This window comes from Herpailurus yagouaroundi, unplaced genomic scaffold (assembly GCF_014898765.1).
Source record: "Herpailurus yagouaroundi ecotype Mexico unplaced genomic scaffold, PumYag 28, whole genome shotgun sequence".
Lineage (NCBI taxonomy): Eukaryota > Metazoa > Chordata > Mammalia > Carnivora > Felidae > Herpailurus > Herpailurus yagouaroundi.
The window spans coordinates 127,284,652-127,310,705 of record NW_024412376.1 but is presented as its reverse complement, the minus strand read 5'-3'; the positions used below and the strand labels follow the sequence as shown (position 1 = coordinate 127,310,705).

General features: G+C 41.2%; 1 protein-coding gene and 1 long non-coding RNA gene across 5 annotated transcripts in view; one reads left to right on the top strand and one right to left on the bottom strand.

The window, feature by feature from the left end:
- FRYL (FRY like transcription coactivator) overlaps positions 1–26,054 on the bottom strand; it is a 274,545-nt gene that overhangs the window by 246,665 nt on the left and 1,826 nt on the right. The gene's annotated exons all lie outside the window — the stretch shown is intronic.
- LOC121036097 (uncharacterized) overlaps positions 5,492–26,054 on the top strand; it is a 32,910-nt gene continuing 12,347 nt past the window's right edge. Inside the window, exons 1-3 of one of the 2 annotated variants that reach the window (XR_005793236.1) lie at positions 5,492–5,685; positions 12,567–12,639; positions 18,169–18,253. This is a non-coding gene — a long non-coding RNA (uncharacterized LOC121036097). Of the gene's footprint in view, positions 5,686–12,566; positions 12,640–18,168; positions 18,254–26,054 lie in introns of those variants that run through there. The other variant, XR_005793237.1, reaches the window with a different exon arrangement.

The following is a 26,054-nucleotide window of genomic DNA, read 5'->3' as shown; positions in this document are numbered from 1 at the left end:
GAAATACTTGATAACTGACTTCATTAAAATGAAAAACCTACTATGCAAAAGACAGTGTGAAGAGAATGAGAAGCCAAGCCACAGACTGGGAAAAAAAAATATTTGAAAAAAAACAAACAACAAAAACACCTAATAAAAGATTGTTATCCAAAATACACAAAGAAATCTTACAAGTAAATAGGAAAATAATTCGATTAAAAAAATGGGCCAAAGACCTTAACAGACACCCAACCAAAGAAGCTATGCATACTGCAAATAAGCATATGAAAAGCCGCCCACATCGTATGTCATCAGGGAAATGCAAATTAAAATGAGATGCTGCCCCACATCTATTAGAAAGGCCAAAATTCAGAACTACTGACAACCACAAATACTGGGAGGGACATGAAGGAACAAGAACTCTTCCTTTTTTTTTTTAAATTTTTTTTTTCAACGTTTATTTATTTTTGGGACAGAGAGAGACAGAGCATGAACGGGCGAGGGGCAGAGAGAGAGGGAGACACAGAATCGGAAACGGGCTCCAGGTTCCGAGCCATCAGCCCAGAGCCTGACGCGGGGCTCGAACTCACGGACTGCGAGATCGTGACCTGGCTGAAGTCGGACGCTCAACCGACTGCGCCACCCAGGCGCCCCGGAACAAGAACTCTTCTTACTCATCGCAGGTGGGAACACAAAATGGAACCACCACTTTGGAAGACAGTCTGGAGGTTTCTTAGAAAACTAAACGTACTCTAACCATATGACCCTGCAGTTGTGCTCCCTGGTATTTACAGGCTTTGAAAACATGCCCACACAAAAACCTGCACACAGATGTTGAACACAGGCATGTTTATAATTGCCCAAACTTGGAAGCCACGAAGATGTTCTTCAGTAGATGAACGGATAAACTGTGGTCTATCCAGACAACTGGAACATCATTTAGTGCTAAAAAGAAATGAGCCATCGAGCCAGGATATATAGGAGCCTTAAATACACAATGCTAAGGGACAGAAGCAAATCTGGAAGGCTACACAGTAAATGATTTCGATTACTGGTTACTCTGGAAAAGGCAAAACTATGGAGGAAGTGAAAAGACGACAGGTTGCCAGGGGTTAAGGACGGGGAATGAACAGGCAGAGCAGAAAGGGTTTCAGGGCAATGAAAATACTCTGTACATTATAACAATGGATACATATCATTATACATTCATCCAAACGATAGAATATACGACACCAAAATTGAATCCTAATGTAAACTGGGGACTCTGGGTAATTATCATGTGACAATGTGGGTTCAACAACTGTAACAACCGTACCACTCTGGTGTCGGGGGGGAGGGGGTCCTGATGATGGGGGACAGTGTACATGAGTAGGAGCAGTGGGTGAACGGGAAATCTCTATACTGTCAATTTTGCTGTGAATCTGAAACTGCTCAAAACAAAACAAAAGGCTTTATAAAGAATGTCTATAAAAGACAAAGATTAAAAAAAAAAACGTTAGTGGGGGGCGGGGGGAAACTCTTGCCTTATCTGATCAGGCTCTGATTCCAGTCGTTCCCACACATCTTACAAAACAGGTTTTCAGTTTTGGTTGCCATTAAAACAAAAAAGTAAAATTGTCTGGAAATTTTTTTAAATGACATACATGTAGCTGTATCAAAGACAATGGCAGAATTTCAACTTATCATAAACTGCTCTTTCCATTAAAATTAACTTTTAAGGGGTGCCTGGATGGCTCAGTCGGTTGAGCGTCCAACTCTTGTTTTCAGCTCAGGTCATGATCCCAGGGTCATGGGATCAAACCCTGCATCAGGCTTCATGATGAGTATAGAGCTTGCTTAAGATTCTCTCTCACTCTCCCTTCACCCCTCCCCTGTTCACACTCAAGCTTGCTCAAAAAAAAAAAAAAAAAATTAACTGCTGAAAATAAAGTTTGTTTCATCAAAAAATTTGGATTTTTTTTTTCCTGGATGTAGCAAATAATTTTACACAAACACGCAAATAATGTTATACAAAAATGAGACAGAAATCACTGCAAAGACTGGTTTTCTACGGCCTGTGAAGGAAATCAATTTACAATACACTAAGTGGCATAAAAAAATGCAAAGTATGTGTTTATAAGCATTTTTCTAGCGAGAGGTCCACAGCTGTCAAATTCTCAAAGAGAGCCATGCATGACCCAGATAAGACTGAGAATGGCAAGTTCTTAGGTGTAAGTTAAATCAAGACATTCACCCACTATTTAATACTAAGGGTTCTACTACCTTCATTTATGAAACCTTCTCTGACTTCCATCCTGTGTACATAGCTCCTTTCCACAGACATAAAAAGAAAGTAATTTACTGCCACCCAAGTATTTAGAAAAGGGCTAGGGAGGGGTGCCTCGGTGGCTCGTCGGTTAAGCCTCTGACTTTGGCTCAGGTCATGAACTAGTGGTTTGTGGGTTCAAGCCCCACATTGGGCTCTGTGCTGACAGCTCAGAGCCCGGAGCCAGCTTCAGATTCTGTGTCTCCCTCTCTCTCTGCTCCTCCCCTGCTCACACTCTGTCTCTCTCTCAAAAATAAATAAAGATTAAAAAAATTTTCTTAAGGGGCGCCTGGGTGGCAGAGTCGGTTAGGCGTCCGACTTCAGCCAGGTCACGATCTCGCGGTCCGTGAGTTCGAGCCCCGTGTCGGGCTCTGGGCTGATGGCTCAGAGCCTGGAGCCTGTTTCCGATTCTGCGTCTCCCTCTCTCTCTGCGCCTCGCCCGTTCATGCTCTGTCTCTCTCTGTCCCAAAAATAAATAAACGTTGAAAAAAAATTTTTTTTTTTAATTTTTTTCTTAAAAAGTGCTAGGGAACATCAGAAGTGTTCATTATTAGATACAAGACAACAACCGGAAGTCAATTAAATCACCCCAAAACTTTTTTGGTTTTGTTTCTGAGAGAGAAAGAGAGAGAGACAGCATGCGAGCACAAGTGTTGGGGAGACGTCGAGGGAGAGAGAGAATCTTTTTTTTTTTTTTTAAGTTTATTTGAAAGAGTGAGCGAGTTTTAGTGCATGCGTGTGAAGCAGGAGGAGGGGTGGAGAGAATCCCAAGCAGACTCCCTGCTGTCAGCGCAGAGCCCCACAAGGGGCTCCATCTCACAGACTGTGAGATCACCACCTGAGCTGAAATCGAGAGACGGACACTTAACCAACTGAGCCACCCAGGCACCCCTAGAGAGAGAGAGAAAGAGAATCACGCAGGCTTCACCCCAAGCATGGGGGCCCACAGGGCTCAATTTCACAACTATGAGATTATGACCTGACCCGAAATCAAGAGTCTGCTGCTTAACCAACTGGGTGCCCGGGCACACAAACCCCCACCACCATTTTTTTGTTTGTTTTTAAGGATACATTCACATCTGGTTGACAAGACCCTGGAAAATTGGGCTATATAGGTTATGAAAGGTCCATAACCTCTAATCCAAAGGAGAATTTACCAAATAATCCAAAAGCAGGTTAAAAATTGTGTATGCAGAAGGATGCTTAACTGTAATAGATCAGTCAAAACCCGGGCTCCAAAGACTACCTGTGGGGATTCACTTAGAAGTTATGCCACACGAGGTAAGTTTCTTAACCTGTTTCCATGCTTATTAAAAAAAAAAAAAAAAGGGATGGAGAGCTTGGGTGGCTCTTTTTTTATATATATTTATTGATTTGGGGAGTGTAGCTAAAAGTCTGATTGATTTATTGTGAATCTTCCATGAATTTTCAAAGAACCAAATTTCAGTAGTGACTCTAAAGCAATCAAAAAAGAACAACTGTTTACTATCAAATTCTTGTTTCCCTTCTTTTTTGCATACCAGGTCTTCTTAAATCCTCAGAAATATTTACTAAAATCTTCTTGCATTCCTAAAAATTTTGATACGTTTACTGTCTATGTTATTTGGCATATACAGTATTATCTGTATTCTAATTTCCTTAAAACCTACACTTCTTGTCACAACATAATGTTATTCTTTACGCTCTTTAGTGTTTGTGGGGGGGGGGGGGGAAGGGGAGTCTTTTGAGAGAGAGGGAGCGAGAATGAGCAGGGGAGGGGCAGAGAGAGAGAGAATCCCGGGCAGGATCTTTCTCTGTAGGCACGGGGCCCAAGGAGGGGTTCGAGCTCACGAACCTCGAAATCATGACCTTAGCTGAAACCAGGAGTCTGTCACTTAACCGAGCCACCCAGGCAACCCTATACTATTCAGTGCTTTTAATTTAAATTCCCTGTGTCTAATTTTTTTGTATTCACAAGAATGTTGTATTTATGTGCTCCTCCACATATATTAAAACTTTATTCACTCTGTTTTAAAAAAATACTCAGCACACAGTAAGCCCTCTGTAAAGGTGTCCTCACTTATTTAAAAATACTAAGCATCAACTAGGTGTCAGGCACTGTGCTAGGTGGCTGGGACTATGTCAATGAAGATGTTGCCCTCTTGTAATTTACTTGCTAACAGTGGCAGATGATAAACTACATATAATAAGTAAATGATGGGGCACCTAGATGGCTCAGTCGGTTGAGCATCCGATGTCGGCTCAGGTTATGATCTCATGTTTGGGAGTTCGAGCCCTGCATCAGGCTCTGTGCTGACAGCTCACAGCCTGGAGCCTGCTTCGGATTCTGGGTCTCCCTCCCTCTCTCTGCTCCTCCCCCACTCACACTCTATCGCTTTCTTTTAAAAAAAAAAAAAAAAAAAAGGAGGGGCCCCTGGGTGGCTCGGTCGGTTGGGCTTCCGACTTCGGCTCAGGTCATGATCTTACAGTCCGTGAGTTCGAGCCCCGCGTCAGGCTCTGTTCTGACAGCTCAGAGCCTAGAGCCCGCTTCGGATTCTGTGTCTCCCTCTCTCTCTCTGCCCCTCCCCTGCTCATGCTCTCTCTCTGTCTCAAAAATAAATAAAAACATTAAAAAAAATTAAAAAAAAAAAAGGAAATTATGGAGTATGAAAAGGTGAAAAGAGCTATAAAAAAAAATGGAACTTCAAACACTGGGCGTGGTAGGAGTTGCAATTTTTCAATGGAATGCAGCTTATTGAAAAGGTGACATCTGAGCAAAGAATTCAAGAGGCAGCCAGGTGAATATCAGGAGTATTCAGGAAGAGCCAAGCCCTGAGGCAGAAACATGCCTGGCACATCAGAGTGAGAACAAAAGGAGATTACAGCAGATGAGCGAGGGCAGGAGTAGTAGGGAAAAAGGATCAGAAAGGTAGGAAGAGACTGACTCAAGCATGGCCTACAGACAAATGCGCCCGAAGTGAGGTAGGAGCCACTGTAGGATCTGCACAAGAGTAACAGGACGGTCGTACGTGCTACAGGAGCGCCCTGGCTATTGTGCTGACGAAGAGCACAGGGGAGAAGCACAGAAGGGGAGCACCTCTCGGTGGCAGGCTATTTGTGACTGAAGTGTTAGAAAAACCCTGGTCTTTCAGCATGAGAAATTGCTCTTGGATTCAGTTAACTGTCTAGCTCTGTTCCCCAGGAAACCATGAATGTCAGAAACCACAGAATGTCAGCTGTGTTACTAGGCAACATGGCTTATGGTAAAAATGACCCATTGGTAAATTGCTTGGGTCTGAGAGGGACTAAAAATACCTGGAGAGTGGCTGTAACTTTGGACTTCTCCTAGTGTGGTGACTCCTGTAACCGAGCCTGTACCCCGTGGGGATCCTAGAAACCTTGCTCATGGGTGGTCATACAAGGTAACGGCTTTTGTGGAACATGCAGCTTCTTAGGTTGGCTACATACCCCCTTCGTGGGAGCCTCATTATTCACACCTAAGCTCCACCTGAAGGAGGGGGCACAGAGAATAGTTCTGGCTATTCTTCCTTCTTCTTTAAAAAAATAACATTAAAAGTAAACTCTAGGCCCACTGTAGACTTGAACTCACAACCCCCAGACCAAGAGTCGGGTGCTCTACCGACTGAGCCACCCCTGGCTGTTCTTTCAGCACTGCCACCAGGACCTCCCAAAAAGAACACTGGTCCTTCTCTGCTGACAAGCTGTGTTTCCTGTCCCATATCCTCGTAAGTGAATGTGATGTCAAATACGGATTGCCACAGGCCACAGGTCTGGTTGAACCCTACTAAAATTCCCTGGGTAGGCACTGTTCTAATGCAGTAGAATATACAAGAAACAGCAGTAGCATGGACCAGGATGGCAGTGGTATAAGTAGGAACAAATAGTAAAACGTAAAGATAATTTGAAGGAGGAGCTCATAGGATCTTCTAATGAATAAAACATGGGATGTGAAAGAGTAAAGTTAGGGATGACACCAAAAATTTTGGCCTTAGCAACTGGAAAGATGGAGTGGAAATTGGGATAGGGGAAGAACTGGAGACCTGGAGTTCAGTTTTAGACAATTTTGAGTTGAGGGTCATTCTCAACTCACTTTTCCCTTCTGTGACCCAAGATGGCTGTAGCAGCTCCAAGTATCATGAGCTCATATAACAACATCCAAGAGAAGGGCTGTACCTTCATATACCGAAGGATACTAGACTCCAGCAGACTTCTGTGTCACTATCCCGAAACCAATCATGAGCAAGGAGAATGGAACATAATGGGCTTTAGGCTGAGCCATACTCACAAACTGCCACCTTCGGAATGGAGGCGAGGAAAGTCCATGAAACTCATGGGCGCTAAATATCTGGACAAAATTGGGCCTCTGTTAGCAAGGAAAGACACGAATAGGTACAGTGTGTGTCAAAGGTATTAGATGAACCATCCACATCAATGTGGAATAAAAGATTAGTCACGCGGAATAAAAGATTAGTAATAAAGAACAGGTACAAAATAAGACAGGGAGCCAGGCTTCGGTAAGTGAGAGGAAGTGACCTACCTTCTGTTCCATGAAAAAACATGTAGACAAATCCTGTGAAATTATACAACAACCAAGAAAAGATTCTAAATGATTTGAGGAAAAAACAAAAATGAAGACTCTGACTAAAATCAGAAACTCTCAACTGCAGGAGAGCAAGGTCGCAGAAATTTCTAAAGTGAAATAATTGTGACCTAGATTTTTATATTCAAATGATCCATCAAGTAAGAAAGCAGAAAAAAGACACTTTCAGACATGTAAGGGCATTACTTGAGGGTATTCTCTAGCAACAAGGATGAAACCCAATAAAGTAGATGTGAGAACACAGTGGAAATGATCCAAGAGTGAAATGAAAAAGACGTCCCAGGATGGCAGCTGTGCAGCAGAAATAGACAATAATTCATCCTATTAAAACAAAATTAGTGAACTCCATGAAAGGAAGAAAGGAGTGGACTCCATTCAAAAGATACAATCACTAAGAAGCTGGTGTAATGACAGGAATGCATATGTTTCTTTTCTCAATAAAAAAAAGAAAATTATGCAACAGAAAATTCCCACAAAATGCTGATTGTTTACCCAGTTTTCCTCCCTTACTGCTTGCTAAAAAAACCTAGTTGTTTTTTCTCTTTCTTTTTAAGGTTATCAGGTAAAATCACAGGACTAGAGAAGGTAGCCTCTCTCCCAGACCCATGGGACAAAGTCCCTGTAGATCTAAACTAAGCCTGGAAATCCCAGTCTCCTCTGCTAGTAATTGGCCTGAGCAACTGCTCCTGTCCCACTGTAGAGAAGCTGTTCGTTTCCGACCTACGAGACATACAGGAAAATCATCTGGGGAGCTTCTTGAAAGATTTTCCAAGATGAAAAGAGATGGGACAGGGAGGAAATCTGTGATAATGGATGTTATTGGGCAACTGGTGAATTTGAATGTAGACTGTATTAGATAGATAGTATTGCATCATGGCGGACATGGAGAGGTACCACCCACATCCAAACAACTCACCACCAGGCGGAGAAGTATGGTTATGCTGTTAGCTTCATCACGGTTGGCTTCAGCTGTCAAGAGGAGTGCTCGGTGTTCTCTGGACAGCTCAAGCTCATAACTGAGAAAGCAAGGTACAGGCCAAGCCATTTCTACCCAACACAGAATGGTTCTAATGGACAATCCTGCCTCCAGGTCTGCTCCTTCTGCCGGCAGACAAGCCACCACAATCTGACGGCTCCACTTGCCCACTACTGCTTCCTTCTTTTTAGATTTGTGCAATCCTAATCCTGGCCTCAGCATCTGCTTCTGAGCGAATACAAATGTTAAATTTCCTGAATTTAATCACTGTTCCACGATCACATGAGGAAGTCCTTTCCTTAGATGATATGCAGTAAAGCATTTAAGAATAAAGAGTCATGATCTCTACAATTTTCTCTCAAAAGATTCCCCCCAAACAACTATAGACCCATAGACAAAGATAAAGGAAAAAGCAAATATAGCAAAATGTTTATAACAAGTGAATCGAGGTAAAAGTTAGACAAGAGTCCACATGACTTCTCACAATTTTATGAGTTTTTAAATTTGTCTAAAATAGGTTTTAAAAATGGGGAAGATCCACAAGAAGCAGCACCCATTCTATGCCCTTCTCCCCGCCTTTTAGGAAGTGAGAAAAGGATACTTGGTGCAGCGGTAACCACCGCCAGTAAAAGAAAGGTCAAGACCATCAGCTGGGTCACCTGTGGTCGGATATTCTGCAAAATGCTGCCAAAAGAACCAAAGTGAAACACCAGGATAAACAAAAAGCTAGTCAGGAAAGTCATAGCTCTGGAGTGCCTGGCTGGCTCAGTTGGTAGAGTGGGTGACTCCCGATCTCAGGATCGTGAGTTCAAGTCCTATGTTGGGTATAGAGACTGCTTAAGAAAAATCAAAATTAAAAAGAAAAGAAAAAAAGAGAAAGTCGTGGTTCAAATGTGGAAAAAAAAAAAAAAAAGGACAGGATTTCGAGCAACTAATGGATTACAGGAAGAGAATCCATTTGTCTTTGACACTAGAAGCATCATCCTTCTGTTGGCCTGGGTCATGATACTGGCATAGAGAGAAGGAAATGTCACCATAATTACTTCATCACTCTGCAATGAATACCTGCATAATAATTAAGACATCAGACCAATATAAAAACCAAGCACCAAAGCCTTCATTAAGGTTGCAGAACAGAACATAAATGTTCTCCACCTTGTCAGTGTAAAAGGCACAGCTGACAGAGATTGGAAGCTGGAGTGAGGGAGAGCAAAAACAGAAAGGACAAGCAGTGGGAAAGAGTACGATTTTAATTTTGAATCCCTGAAGACTAGACATCTCTAAGCATATTCCACTTGACCCATTTTTTAACAGCTTTTATTGAAATATAATTCACATACCATAAAATACACCAGTTTACTTTTAGTCTTTTTATTACTGAGTTATTAGAGTTCTTTAGAGAACTTCGATACAAGTCCCTTATTAGATAGAAATTGCAAATACTTTCTCCCATTTTGTGGGTTGTCTTTTCACTTTCTTGATGGTGTCCTTTGAGGCACAAAAGTTTTTAATTGTGATAAAGTCCAATTTATCTATTTTATTCTTTGTTGCTTGTGCGGTCAGTGTCCTACCTAAGAAGGCTTTGCCTAGCCAAGGTCAGTAAGATTTATTCATGTTTTCTTCTACGAGTTTTATCATTTCTGCTATTACATTTAGGCCTATGATGCATTTTTAGTTAATCTGGGTATATGATGTGAGGAGGAAGTTCAAATTCGTTCTTTTGCATGTAAATCTCCAGGTTTCTCAGCACAATTTGCTGAAAAGACTATTCTTTCCCTATTGAATTTTCTTGGCACATTTGTCTAAAAAAAAAAAAAAAAAAACAAAAACTATTGATCACAGAATACTTCTGGATTCTCAATACTATTCAGTTGATTTATACGTACTGACACTTTAAGGTGAAATCCAGGTAATGTAAGTAAGCGTTTTAAAGTGTATGGCTAGGGGTGCCTGGGTGGCTCAGTCGGTTAAGCGTCCGACTTCGGCTCAGGTCATGATCTGGCGGTTTGTGAGTTCGAGGCCCGCGTCGGGCTCTGTGCTGACAGCTCAGAGCCTGGAGCCTGTTTCCGATTCTGTGTCTCCCTCTCTCTGACCCTCCCCCGTTCATGCTCTGTCTCTGTCTCAAAAATAAACATTAAAAAATAAATAAATAAAGCATATGGCTCAATACCACACAGTACATTCACAATGTTTTACAACCAACACCCCTATTTCCAAAACCTTTTCATCATCCCACATCCATCAGATAGTCCATCCTCATTCCCCATGACCTTGGCAACCACTCATCTAATTCACATCCGTATGGACATAACGGTCCTGGATATTTCATATCAGTGAAATCACATGTGATCTTCTGTGTCCAGCTTCTTTCACTCAGCAGGTTTTTGCGGTTCATGCACTCTGTAGCGTTTATCAGTAGTTCACGGTTATGGCTGAATAATATTCCATTGTGTAGATAAGCCACACTTTGGTTATCCACTCATTAGTTGATGTACATCTGGGTTGTTTCTACGTTTTAACTAATGTAAATGGCTACGTAAGTACAGAACTACTATAAATATTCATGTTCAAGTATTCGTTTGAGTACCTGTTTTCAATTCTTTTGGGTACATATGTAGGAGTAGACTATCTGGTTCATGTCATAATTCTAGATTTAACTGTTTGAAAAACCACCAAACTGTTTTCCACAGCAGCTGTGCCATTCTGCTACCAGCAATGTACAAGGGTTCCAATTTCTCCCTATCTTCACCAACATATGTGATTTTCTGTTTTCTGATTGATTCGCATGTGACATCCGTAACTCAACACAATACTCCAGGTGTTGTCTGGACGGTACAAAATAAAGTAAGACTAACACCTTTCCTCTTCTGAACCTCCTTCCTGTTAAGTCCCGACTAGGAATCTATGCAGGCTTTCTCGTAGTCCCATTACATTTTATATCCAGATGGAGTTTATTACAGTAATTAAAATACCTAAGTTGTTTGTATTCAACCACATCTCCCTCACTCCTATAATTATGCAGATGTTTTCTCAACTCATATACAGAACTTCATATCAAACTCCTTTAAGTTATCATGGTAGCCTTGACCCACCATTTCAGTCAGAAATATTTTTTAAAGTTACCCCTAAAAAATACATTTCATCCAAAAATGTGATAAGCGTAGTATCAATGTTTTTATTCACATTACAAAAACATGGACAGCAGCCTTCAGCAATAGGAATGTTTCTCCAGTTGTCACGAATTCCCTATTACTAATTTTTATTTATTTTTTTATCTTTATTTATTTTTGAGAGAGAGCGAGAGTGTGAGCGGGGAAGGAACAGAGACAGAGGGAGACACAGAATCCTGGAGGCTCCAGGTTCCGAGCTGTCAGCACAGAGCCCGACGCGGGGTTCGAACCTACGAACCGCGAGATCATGACCTGAGCTGAAGTCGGACACGCAACCGACTGAGCCACCCAGGTGCCCCCACTATTACTAATTTTTAGAGTTGCTACTCAACCACTCATATTTCCACCTGATTTTATGGTCATCCAGCCCACACTCCTCCACTTGTCAACAGAGAAAGGTTGCAGAATGCCTGTCTGAAATTCACTGATACTGCATTCTCTGCATTCTCCTGACCCACAGACTAATAATCCTACCTAAAAAGAAGTATGGTTTGGGGCACCTGGGTGGCTCAGTCACTTACGGGTCCCAATCTTGGTTTTGGCTCAGGTCATGAGCTCACGGTTTGTTCTGAGCTCAAGCCCCACATCGGGCTCTCTGCTGTCAGCACAGAGCCCGCTTTGGATCCTCCGTCTCCCTCTCTCTCCTCCCCTTCCACATGTGTGCACTCTCTCTCTCAAAAATAAACACTTAAAAAAAAAAAAACAACTAAGGTTTGTCTAACATAATTGTCTCTAGTGAGCCCATGTAATACTTTCCTTTAAAAATATAATCACAGGGGCACCTGGGTGGCTCAGTTGGTTAAGCGTCCGGCTTTGGCTCAGGTCATTATCTCGTGGTCTGTGGGTTCGAGCCCCGCGTCAGGCTCTGTGCTGACAGCTCAGAGCCTGGAGCCTGTTTCAGATTCTGTGTCTCCCTCTTCCTCTGACCCTCCCCTGTTCATGCTCTCTCTCTGTCTCAAAAGTAAATAAATGTTAAAAAAAAAAAAAAATTAATAAAAAATAAAAATATAATCATAGTCAATGTTTTTAGTACATAAAACACAATGAACTCAGATTAAGTCATACTACATTTCAAATCTTATTTGGAGTTTTATATAGCAACAAACTTAATACAAAGAAAAAGCAGTATGTATCTCGTGTTATACTTGAGATTATCAAGACAAATGTGTGTCAATTTATTGTAATTTAGGTTTATACATTTTTTAAATTCTACAAGAGGCTCTCCTCAACCATAAAAATTCAATAGGAAAAAAAACATTTTCCACCAATCCAAAGCAAAATGAGATTTTAAGAACTCTTGTGTTTCTAGTAATACAGATTATTTTATTGAAACCAGTTTTCCTAATTCCTTTAAGAGCACATTCCTCACTCAAAAATTTCTTTTATGAAGCCTTCTTAGGTTGTTCAGGTCTAAAACAGCCTCCCCTACTCTGCCCTCTCATACCTACTTACTATCCTTACCACTCACTTTAACATCTGATGTTTGGTATTTACTGCTTGTTAACAGTTGGCTAATTTACCTATTGTCCGCAACAGTCTCCTGCAGAGAAGAGACACTCATTCATTTCTAACCTCATCACAACCAACATAGTATAATGCTTATGAAAAGGTAAGCACTCAAGTTCTTATATTAACTTATATCGCATATAATAGTTAGAAACCTAACCAGAATTGAAATCAAAGAGGAAATTATCTGATAAATGTGAAGACATTTCAGAGTATTGTGGTCCTTTGGGGTGACTGCAGTGTGGTAACTAAGGGAAAGCAGCGTCAAACAGAAGGTTCTCCGAGATGAGAGAGCTCCGTGCATATTTCCAGGTAGCAGGCAAGGAGGCAGGAAAAAATGAAGACACAGGAGGTGACGGAAAATATGGAAGAGATGAGATTGTGGGGCTCAGTAAAAAGAGGATAAAGGACATTTTTCCTTCTGAAAAAGGAAAGCTAGCTACACAGATACATTGAACCAGACAAGGGTTAACTTCAATAGGTGATTTTTAAGAGAAAGACCATGTTTATTTAGCTAATATTTATCAAGCAAGCACCACGTCAGTTTCCTGTAGTGCAATCAATTGCCGCAGTGACAAATTATCACAAACTTACTGGCTTACAATTCATTATCTTACAGTTCTGGAAGTCAGAAGTCCAAAACAGGTCTCACTGGACTAGAGCCAAAGTGTCGGCAGAGCTGGGTTCCTTTCTGGAAACGCTAAGGATAATCCATTTTCTTGCCTTTACCAGTTTATAGACGCTGCCCACATTCCTCAGCTCCCAGGCCCCTTTTATCTTCAAAGCCTCGGTGGACATTTGGTTCCTTCTCATGATGCTATCTCTCTGGTCCTGACTCTTCTGCATCCTGCTTCTCTTAAAGACCCTTGCGATTACATTAGGCTCACCAGATAACCCAGAGCACTCCCTTTCAAAATTAGCTGATTAGCAACCTTAATTCCACCTGAAGCCTAAATCCCCTTCAGCTGTGTGATACAACGTCCTCAGTTCCGGAGATTAAGATGGGGAGGCCTATTCTGCCTGCCACGAGCACTATGCTGTGTCCTTTGCTTATATCTTTTAATTTAATCCCCACAACAACTCTATTTTACACGTGAGGAATCTGAGGCCACCCCACTTTCAGACTTGACATGACTCATAAGAGATACTACTATAATAATATTCAGTACTTGTGTAACTGAACCGGTAGAATCAGGATAGAGATAACACAGCCTCCACTGGTCTGTCCCAAAGCCCTCACTACCCTCTCTCTACGTGTGTGTGTGTGTGTGTGTGTGTGTGTGTGTGTGTGTGTGTGTGTGTGTGTGTGTGTGTGTGTGTGTGTGTGTCAGGGTGAAGGGAAAAAGGCTTCTCCTTCTCCCATCAACCAAAACCATATCCTCTTTCATCGTGTGAAATCTCTGTGCATGATTTTGTAAATCTCTACACACCAGGCTGCATTCCACTTAGGCTTTGGTGTATGCGATGAGGTCATATGGTAGTATGTTAAGAAATAAGGCAACACTGGGTGTTACAGGAAAGCGATGAATCACTAAATTCTATTCCTGAAAAAAATAGATTTTGATTTAAAAAAAGAAGGCTAAAATTATTTCATTTGTAGATTCCTTCCTAAATGGTATAATTTTAGGTTCCAGATTTGAACATATAAATTATTTTTATAACTATTTCAAGTATTCAGATATATCCCCCAAGGTATAATATATTGGATTAGAGATTATCAACATTTTAATATGTCTCGACATACATAACCCATTATTTTTCAGGATCCCATCAACCATACATATAGGAAAGGTTCCTTTTTGAAAAAAAATGATTGCAATATAATTGACTTCCAGGTATCTCTCCTCATTTAGTAATGAACTCTTATGTTGTTCCATCGCTCTCCCTAAACACTTGGGTAACAATAATTTTCTTTCCATGTCCTAAAAAAAGGCTCCAGGCATAGGATGGAGATCAGGGAAATGGTCTCTGATTGACAGCAAAAGCCTTGATGTTACATAGTTGGCAAATGTCTTGATTGAACTTTCGTCTCTAGAGCAGCCATTGTTTTTAATGTTTATTTATTTTTGAGAGAGACAGACAGACTTCGAGCAGGGCAGTGGCAGACAGAGAGGGAGACAGAGAATCCAAAGCAGGCTCCAGGCTCTGAGCTGTCAGCACAGAGCCTGACATGGGGCTCGAACTCATGAACTGTGAGATCATGACCTGAGCCCAAGTCGGACCCTTAACCAACTGAGCCACCCAGGTGCCCCGAGCAGCCATGTTTTAAAAAGATTTATTTATTTTTGGGAGAAAAAGCGCAAGTGGGGAAGGGGCAGAAACAGAGGGGGACAGAAGATCCAAAGCGGGCTCTGCGCTGACAGCAGCAAACTCGATGGGGGGCCGTGAGATCATGACCTGAGCCAAAGTCGGATGCTCAACCTACTGAGCCACTCAGGTGTCCTGAGCAGCCATTTTTAATCTTTTCAGGATCATGGACTCTGCTTTGAAAGCTGATAAACCTATGGACCTCTTCCCACTAGAAAAATGCATACGCACTCACACTCAAAATTTTTCATACAACCCATTTTATTGCGTTTTAAATCTACTGCCATCACAGACCATATAAAACTAGTCTTTACAAGGATATCTGTATGTCTCACTTTTGGTTGTGTGCCAAAATTTGCTACACCCAGAAATAAAAACCTAAAGTATGCAATAAAACGAACCAAACTTTAATTATTTTTGACAAATAGATACCAAAGTAGTGATGACTGCTGGCTGTAGTGCCTCTGGCACCAAAACATGGGTCTCAGGGAAAACCCACCTCTTTTACATTATTCCCCAGGGAGACCTGGGAAAACACGGGTGTTACAAGGCTCAGGTCCCGACAATAAGGAAAATGGCGTTAACTGAATTTAATGAGTGTTTCCCAAAATAATAACATTTTATACTTTGTACACTTATAAAAAGGAAAGATGCGCTTTGGTTTGTTTGAAGTACGCTCCCCACCCAATGTAGGGCTTGAACTCATGACCCCAAGATCAAAAGTCACATGCTCTACTGACTGAGCCAGCCAGGTTCCCCTAGGAAAGACAGGGTTTTAAAATTGGGAAACATTAATATACATGTAAATATTTGAGGAAAAAAGCATACCAGACCTACTAGTTCAAAACGTATTAAGCTCAAAGTGGAGTACCCGCACCTGTCAGAGACAGGGTGATGATCATGCCGCTGGGGTGAAAAGAAAATCCTGTAAGACTAAACGTATGTGTTCTCTTAAATTTGAAATTGAGCTTTACGAATACTCAGTACGTGAAATCGACACCAGCACGTTCTCCCGTTCCTACATCAGGCTGCTGCAGCCTTGTGGCCTTTACGTGAAGAACGCCAGTTACCACGGATTGCCTCACTCGACCTCCAGCGTACCTCTAGGCTCCCTGAAAGGCACCTCTCCTAGGAGTCCGGGGGTAAGCACGGTCGTGGAAATAGGAGTTCTGTCTACAGCATCACTCCAGCGTCCAGTCTCCAGCTTCCTGGGGGGCAAGAAGCAGAGTGGCAGGAGCCACAGAGCGGAAGCTTTTTGATCTGACTTCCCAGTCCTGAGCTGATGCGCTCCGTCTGTCCCGCAGTTTCCAGAGGGGCCACAGAGGTGGCACAAGCTCTGGCTCCCAGTACAGGGACAGGGACGGCGGTGCCTTCTGAGTTCCCCCGAGGGGTCACTTCTGGATTGTCGCCCTAGAGGAGCTGTTAGGCTCTTCTAACAGTTCTGTAAGCATCTTATACCCTTTCAGTAAATCTCGTCTTGTTTCAAATACTCAGAAGAGTTTTGTTTGTGGCACTGACTGCACACACAGTGTTCTAGGAGGTCCAAGTAGGTCAAGGAAAGAAGGCAGGCTCCACACCCTGGAGGGGCTGTTTGTGACGCCCTCACTGGTTTGTTCACTTTCAGCAAACTGCCACATCCTGCAGCTTCCTTGGGCCCAATTAAGTACATCTGCAGATCTCATTACAATTATGATCTCACTCACTAATGGGTTTTCAAACATTTTTGCAAACGAACAAAGTGAAAAAGACAGCGAGACAAACCAAAACACAGACTCTCAACTATAGAGAACTGAGGGGGGCAGGAACCAGCATGGGGGAAACAGCTGATGGGGATTAAAGCGTGCCCTTGCAGCGATGAGCCCTGAGTGATGTATGCAACTGTTGAATCACTATATGTACACCTGAAATGAATAGAATACTGTATGTTAACTATACTAGAATTAAAAATTTTTTTAACTAAAAAAAAATAAAGACTGCCAGAATTGGATACTTAATTAAAATATCTGTAACAAATAAGAACAGATTTTTGCAAGGGCTCCTGGGGGACACAGATGACTCTTGACTTCAGCTCAAGTCTTTTTTTTTTTTTTTTTTTAATGGTTATTCACTTTTGAGAGAGAGAGTGTGAGCAGGGGAGGGACACAGAGAAGGAGAAACAGAGGATCCAAAGCAGGCTCTGCACACTGACAGCAGCAAGCCTGACACAGGGCTCGAACTCACGCACCATGAGATCGTGACCTGAGCCAAAGTCAGATGCTCAACTGACTGAGCCACCCAGGAGCCCCATATCAGCTCAAGTCTTGATCTCAGAGTTGGGGAACCTACTTAAAAAAATTTTTTTTTAATTTAAAAATAAAAAATAAGAGTTTTGCAAAGAAAGGTGGATTAAATATAATAAAGCAAAATACAAGCAAGCAACAAGAAAATGGCAGAACTGACAACTGTGTGTTAACAATACCAGTACTTTATCAAAACTGTAAGGTAAAAGTGATTATCTTGTAAACTGTAAAACTATACAGCTTTCAGAAGAAAACAAAGGAAAAACATCTTTGAGACCTACCACTGGACAGAGTCCACAAATGTGACACCAAAAGCACAATTCATAAAAGAAAAAAAAAGATTGAATGCACTACATGAAACTTCTAACTTCTTCACTGTAAGAGACCCTGTTAAGAGGATGAAAAAACAAAACAAAACAATTTTTGCCAATCACGTATCTGACAAAGAGCTTATTCTCAAAGCTCAATAATAAAAAACAATCCAAATTGTTCATTAGGGAAACAATTTGCCCACTGGGAAAGACAATTAAAACCACAATGAGGGGCACCTGGGTGGCTCGGTCGGTTAAGCACCCGATTCTTGATTTCGGCTCAGGTCATAATCTCTCGGTTTGTGGGTTCAAGCCCCACGTCAGGCTCCACACTGATGAGGCAGAGTCTGCTTGGGATTATCTCTCCCTCTCTCTGTCTCTCCCCCCCCCCCAAAAAAATGAAAAAAAAAACTTAAAAAAAATTGTTTTAACCACAATGAGATATCACAACTTTTTAGAATGAGTAACATTTTAAAAATAGAGAAAATACCAAATTCTGACAAGTGTGTGGAGAAACCAGATCTTTCATACGTTGCTGGTGGGAATAGCCACTCTGGAAAATAATCTTATAAAATTCACCATACACTTACAATATGAACCAGCAATTGCACTCTTGGGCATTTATCTCAGAGAAATGAAAGCCTATGTTCACACAAAAACCTATACATGAATGTTCAGAGCAGCTTTATTCGTAATAGCCAAAAACTAGAAAACAAATCATATGTTCTTCAACAGGTGAACAAACTGGGACTATGGCACATCCATACAATGAATAGTAAGTACTCAGTAATAAAAAGAAATGAACTACTGATACGCTGGACAACTTGGATGGTTCTCTGAGGCATTGTGCTGAGTGCAAAAGTCAACCTCAAAAAGATACATATAGTATGATTCCATTTATATAACATTCTCAAATGACACAGTTATAGAGAGATAGAACAAATTAGCTGTTGCCAGTAACTAGGGAAGGGGCGGGGGGGGGGGGGACTTTGAGATGCATGAGGGGGTTTCTTGGCAGTAATGGACCAGTACTGACTCTTGACTGTAGTGGTCATTAAATGAATCTAGACATGAAACGTTATCTATTGCACAAAACTATACACACACACGTACACCTGAATGAGTGCATTAAAAAAAAAACATGAAAACTGGGGCGCCTGGGTGGCTCAGTTGGTTAAGCATCCGGCTTTGGCTCAGAGCACGATCTCGCTATTTGTGGGTTAGAGCCCCACGTTGGGCTCTGGGCTGACAGCTCAGAGCCTGGAGCCTGTTTCAGATCTGTGTATCCTTCTCTCTCTCTGCCCCTCCCCTGCTCGCACTCTGTCTCTCTCTCTCAAAAATAAATAAACATTCAAAAAAAATTTTTTTTAATAAAAAAATTTAAAAAACCATGAAAACTGAATATGGCTACTTAACAGTACCATACCAATGTCAGTTTCCTGATTTAATGTTAGTAACGTCACCTTACATAAGATATTATAACCAGGAGAGCTGAATGAAGGTTACACAGGACTCCCTGCCTATCTTCACTACTTCCCATGAGTCTATAATTATTTCAAAATAAAGGGTTTTTTTTAAGTGATGGTCTTCAATCATACTTATTTTTAAGATTACTAATATTTTAAATGTATCGAAAACATAAAAATAATACATTTTAAATTGTTCTACAATGTTTTTCAACGTTATCTCATTTTTGTTAGGGTCTTACAATGTACAATATATGTAGTATGTAGTTTACAGCAAACGGACATATTGAGAATGCAGACACAATTATTTATACAGCTGGGGTGTGACAGGAAAACTGGCAGATCTCTACTAATAGAGGCTACAAAAGTCTAAGATTCTATCTGTCCCCTGAAGGTTTTACTTAGGGAAGCGCATACAAGAACAGGAAAAACACTGGACTGAGAATTGAAAAGAACTCTATTCTATCTAAACTTGCAGTTTAAACAAGTCACAATCTCACTGTCATCTACAAAATGTAAGGGTTGTATCAGATCATTCCCAAAGACATTCCAGTTCTGAAAACACTAACTCCACGAATTCTACAACAGGAAAAAATGAAGCAACCCTAAAGAAATATATGACTAAATCTCTAACCAATATTTGCTGAAAGTATACTAAAGTTTCAATATTGCCAGGAATATTAAATACAAGACAGAGTCTAAGTTATCATTAACACAAACATCAAAAAGGACACCTCCAAAGACAATTTTACCTAAAAGAAAATAGATTACCAAAAGATCCAGGTGACATATAATATCCAGGTAACAGGCAAAGGTGGCTATTTTGCATGCAGCCTCATGGTTCTTGAAGGCCTCTAATTTCTGCTCTTGGAATTACATTAGGTTCTGAATTGCAACAAACGATATACCATATATTCAAGTATCCTGATGTACAAGCTTGGGGATCATGATGCGGAACAAGTAGAATATCAAGACATCTAAGAAAGAATTCTTTTCCTCTTTTCCATCCACTTAACTAATTACTCACCATCCACTTGATTTAGTAAGACAGAATTTTAAGAGGTCTATTATTCAGGGGAAGCTAAACCTCCACTAGGTAATAATCCCATCCTGTTACACAACCCGCTATCCAGAAACATCATCTACCTGAAACAGAGTCCAAAACCAGGGAAGAAGTGAAAGTCATCTAAGCAGTAAAAGCCAACAGAACAAGGTCCTAGCACTAAAGGACCGGCTCCTCTGGCTCCTTATTCAGAACCTTCTATCATTTTTATCCAGCATTCAACGAGTGTAACTGCAGATTCTACTCTTACAGCACACTAAAAATATCAAATTAGAAAGGCAAGGAAAGTACGAGAAGCAGGTATAATGAGAGCAAAGAGATACAGCTAACAGTAAAGCAATAAGCAAATCAATCCCCAACCAGACATGATTTAGAAAGGAACAGTTTCACCAACAAATGAATGAAATACGGTGGTCTCAATGCTGCTGCCTCAGGAAACTAATGGCTGGAGGTTCTTCTGCAAATAAATCATTATGTGCTCATGAGCGCCCAAGACACGTGAAACACGGAACCACTAAAGTGGTGTTTTTTGGGGGCGCATGGGTGGCTCGGTTGGTTGGGCGTCCGACTTCAGCTCAGGTCATGATCTCACAGTCTGTGAGTTCAAGCCCCACGTCAGGCTCTTGCTGACAGCTCAGAGCCTGGAGCCTGCTTCAGATTCTGTGTCTCCCTCTCTCTCTGCCCCTCCCCTGCTGGTGCTCTGTTTCTCTCTATCTCTAAAATAAAAACATTAAAAAAAAATAAAAATAAAGTGGTGTTTTTTTAACCAGTATTATAGACAGCATAATCCATCTTAAATTTTTAAATGAAGAAACAAAACTGAAAATTGTATTTAAATTATCCATATTCTAGCATTCTTTAATATTGCAACTAAATTACATCACACCTGAATTTTACCATGAAATAGAGATATAACAAAACTCAAAACAGAACAAAACAAGGAATCCTGAGAAGTTGAAATATTATGTTAAAATTCATTCAGGCAACAGAGCATACGTGTGAATACTTTATGACCTAAAAAGTGAGGCTGCATTACAGTGAGTGAACAAACTAATATCCCTTTCTCATCAACTCCGACACCCTTTAATAAATAAAACGATCAAAACACTTCAACCTCTCTCAAGTATGGATGCTCTGAAATAGAGGTGTATCTTACAATTGCTGTCACCCAACAACAGGATGTAGTTGGTGAAAATTTTATCTCCTGGAAACATCAAGAAAGCAGCAGCATCAAAGTGTCTTAGGTCTGATCAAAAATGGCCACTCAAAATAATCTTTAAAAGATAGGGGCTCATGGGTGGCTCAGCCGGTTAAGGCCCGACTTTAGCTCAGATCACGATCTCAGTTTGGGAGTTCAAGCCCTGCGTGGGACTCTATGCTGACAGCTCAGAACCTGGAGTCTGCTTCGGATTCTTCGTCTCCCTCTCTCTCTCTGCCCCTCCCCAGCTCTCTCGCTCGCGTGCTCTCCCTCTCTGTCTCTCAAACACATACATTAAAAAAAATTTTTTTTTAATAAAAAAAATTCTAGAGCTCATAGATTTATTTATTTTAACAGTCTCCATGGCCCCCAGCACCCTGCGGAAGACCAGATTTGTTTGCTAGCGTACTTTGGAAGAAGCTATGCAGAAAAATAAACAAGAGTGAATAATAAATTCACCTGGGTGTGCCCTTTGTTTACACTAGTTTTAATCCTCAGGCACCACTCTGCCTATTTAAGGATCCTACACAGAGAAGCTCACAATTTTGGTAGAAACAGACTTAATTTTATCTTCAATGTTAGGCAAGTACACAGAGTAGGTGCAAGTCTCAGTAAAAATCTGCTGAATGAATGGAGATTTCTCAGTTGATTAGGCCAACTGACTGCTTACAGCTGGGTCTTCTATTAAGGAACCTTTGGAAAACCATTTTCCCCATAGGCTAGCTTAAAGAATCACCTAAGACAACAAAATCTTATCACCCAATTCATCGGCCCAAATTGTAGCTCCTTTTTTTTCAAGTTATTTATTTATTGTGGGGGGAGGGCAGAGAGACAGAGAGGGAGAGAATCCCAAGCAGGCTCTGCTCTGTCAGCACAGAGCCGGATGTGGGACCCAAACCCACAAACCATGAGATCACGACCTGATCCGAAACCAAGAGTCAGACCCTTAACCCACTGAGCCACCCAGGTGCCCCTGGAGCTCCCTTTTTATAAGGAGCAACATAAGGTTTGAATACAACCTGTGTATGTGATTTGATAATGAAGAAATGTCTTCCCACATTCCTCCTTGGGCTACTATGAGGAGTGCCTGTTGGCAATCTCAAAGCAATTTTTAACGCTCTCTAGAGATTAAAAGAATCAAGAAATGAGAAGAGATTAAGTTTAGAAGTATGTACTCCAAACATATTTTATTTTATTTAACGTATTTATTCATTTTTTGAGAGACAGAAACAGAACATGAGCGAGGGAGACACAGAATCCGAAGCAAGCTCCAGGCTCCGAGCTGTCAGCACAGAGCCCAACGCGGGGCTCGAACCCACCAACCTCCAGATAATGGCCTGGGCCAAAGTTGTCATGACCTGAGCCAAAGTTGGCCGCTTAACCAACTGAGCCACCCAGGCGCCCCTGTACTCCAAAAAGTATTTTTGGGTAGAGGCAGGTAAACTGTTCAGCAACACAGGTTTTGACCAGTTTTTGAAATGTTTTGAACACACACTAGTGGTAGCCCTGTATCTCAAGAAAAAGTAGAAAAAACATAACTGAGCCCAGAGAACTGGGTAATAAGTAAGTGTGTAAGAACTGATTATCTTTCTCCATTCCCAATAAACACAACTTACTAATTAAAACTTTCAAACATGATGGTTTAAGGCAAGTCCTACCAGAAGGTAACAAAAGAAGGGGGAAGAACTGGAAGAATAAACACCAAACCATTACCAGTAGTTATAATGTGATCATGGAAGTGTATGGGGGGCATTTTTAATTCCCAAACTCTACATTTCTTTTGTATCAATGTTTTACGATAGCATATGTATCACCATATTGGTGATAAGGGGAATATGGTTCTACCTCTAAACACACATATACACTTTCTCCAAATAAAAACAATTTGAACTTCTTTAAAGCTTATGGTTTTTTCAGAATACTGGTGGGATAACAAAAAAATGCTCCAGTATTTTAAGCAACCATTAAAAAGAAAAAAGAAAAAAGAGGGAGGACCTCCAACGTTTGTTAATGGTTTTTTACCAAAGTCTACAATCTAATGAAGAAAATACAAACATAACCACACCTAAGTCAGAGCATGGCTTGTGCTGTAAAAGGTTTTATAAGAGCAAGAGGAAAGAGCAATCGCTTACGATTAGGAGAACAGAAGAAGAGCGTGCAGACAAGGTGACATTTGAGCTGGGTTAGATGGATGATCCCTCCAGCGAGGTAACAACAGTTGAAATTCAGAGCACATGCTCTGCCCCAAAAAAATATTTTACAGATAAAAATAGTTCAAGTAGAGAACATACACCCAGCCAACCCCCAAACATATTTTATCTTTTAAAATTTCTTTAAAACTATAAAACCTGCTGTATAAAGCAATGAAAATTTTCCCATCTCACCTAGATTTCTTCTATACCACTATTCCTTTACCATTTGGGCACGAGTCCTATGTCACGGTCACTTTGCACCTGTTACTGTGCTGAGATATACACTGTCTTTTTCCTATGGATAATAATTTTGCATCTTCCCATTAAACTGTATACCTTTGAGAGCAATGACTGTCATCCATTTCTACTTTATCTTTCCATAATATTCCTTAAATAAATGGATACTCAACAGATATCACTGACAAGTTAAACCTAGTTCTAATAATTGTGACAATTAGCTATCACTATCACAAAAGACGTCTGTGGAACAGGTATTGTAAACAATTAAATCACATTTTTTGTACAAAGAACCAAAAGCATCCTAGATGCTTCCCCTAGACACTGAACTAATTGCTGTGCTTTGGTATAACTTGTTCACAAAGGTGCTTATTAAAAAAAAAAAAAATTAACTCTCTGAAGCAGCCTTTACAGAACATTATCTCTTTGTCACAAAGTCCTAAGACAACACATTTATTGTGACACAGTGAATTTGCACAGAAATGAAGGACAGTCCTAGTTCCCAAGGATCTCAAGGGACAGTTCACAAACTCAAGAAATATCTTGGCACTGTGTATATGGAAGACAATGTGTTTAAAACAATACAAAAAGCACACAGGAAAAATGTTTTCCAAGAAGCATAGCCTAGGTATTTCAAAGATAATTCTTTCTCAAAGTTCAGATTCTCTCCTCTATTGTTTAAACTGGAAGTAAACTAAGAAATTTGGAAACTTGTTTTAATCTTCTACTTACTACATTATGAGATGGAAAGGAAGACTATGGCTGCAAGCTTGACATCATTATCACAGAAGAGGATCAAAGGGGAGGGAGGAGAAGAATATAGGTGTAACAATGCTAGATACTATCAAGATTACTACAAAAGAACATGTTTTTTTGTGTGTGTCTGCACTTCCTAAATTCTGTGGGAAGAATAAAGTACTTCTCAAACATTATTATCTGAAATTGGCTTTCAGTTTCCCCGAGTATAATTTCTCCTTTCTTGTTATTGCCAAGACTGTGAAATAATGCTCCACACCAGTCAGAAAGTTACTAGACAGTGAGTTCATCAAGGAACACTTTGGGAAGTTGTTAGCACTGCATTAAAAAAAAAAAAAAAAAAAAAAAAAATCACTGGGCCAGGCGTTCCAACAAAATTCACTCTTCCAGAGAAGCAATTTTTACAAAATAACTCAGAATGGAAGAAAAGACGGGATGGAATGCTATTTTTGATAGAGTAGCAAAAAAAAAAAAAAAAAGAAAAAAAAAAAAAAAAAAAAAAAAAGACTACAGAATAACACACCCACTGCTACTTTGTTTATAGGCTTGTAACTTGCACATGCAAGTTCTCTACAAAAGTATTGCTCAAGAAGAAACTGTCAAAAATGAATGCGTATGAAAACATTTCTTTTCTAAATAAGGTCTCTAACAAGGGATGTGCTGTTTCTAAATGATTTCTTTAGCAAGTATTGACAAGTATAGCACAGCAATAATGCTCAGGATGGAAAAAAAAATCTCATACTTGTTTTATCAATAGTAAAAGTTGCTGTTACTAATTATAAGGCATAGGAGTTCTGTAGAAGAAATTAACTGTATGGTTGATACCTGCTAGTCAGAACACTACAAAACCAACTTCATTTCTTTACAAAAGTATTTTTTTTTTCCTAATCTTATAGACCCCAGCAACCTAATGGTTGGTTTTGTTAACTGGGTTGTTCTTCCCCCCTTCCAAAAGAACCTCCGCCAGTAAATCGAGGTAACTTTCCTCAGTTCAAAGGTTAAGGCAAATTCAGTTCTACCTAGACCTGTTACCCCTCATCAACATAGCTCCCTTTTTTTTCCCTATCATCTTGGCCTGAGAGAGGTTAATGCTCCTGTATAACTGCCAGTCCAAGAGAGAAGTGATTTTCGGTGCCGGGGAACGAAACTGGGATAGGAGGAAAAACCGACGGCAATCAAGAACCATCTCGCCCTAGAAATCATCCTCTCCAGAAAGGAGAATAAAGTGGCTGACCAAAGAACCTGCTGCCCAGAAGGCACAACTTCCATCCCCCGCCAAAGAAAAGTTGCAAGGAAGAGCTCAGCGCCCAGGCAGCCCGCGCGGGTGCGGACACCGAGAGCAGCAGAGAAGCTCATCAGGCCCGGGCGGCGCGCGAGCCGGGGCTGCGGCGTCCGTGGGGCCGACTCCGGCTCCGGCAGGCTGCGGGTCTGGGGGTGCGACCGCGAGCAGTGGGCGGAGAAACGAGAGCAGAGGAAAAGAGGGACAATGCTGGGCCGGGCGGGCGACTCCGCGCGCTCCAAGGGTCCGCAGCGCCTCTTCCCGCCCGGGGCCGCCAGCCGCCGCGCCAAGTTTGCTCCTCAGCCCTCCCTTCACGGCCGGGGCGGCGAAGCCGTGGCTGCCGGCCTCCCTCCGCCTGGCCGCCGCCGCCTTCCTCCCCGCGGGGCGGCTCCCGCGAGCCGGCGAGCCGGCGGCGCGCGCGAGGAGAGCC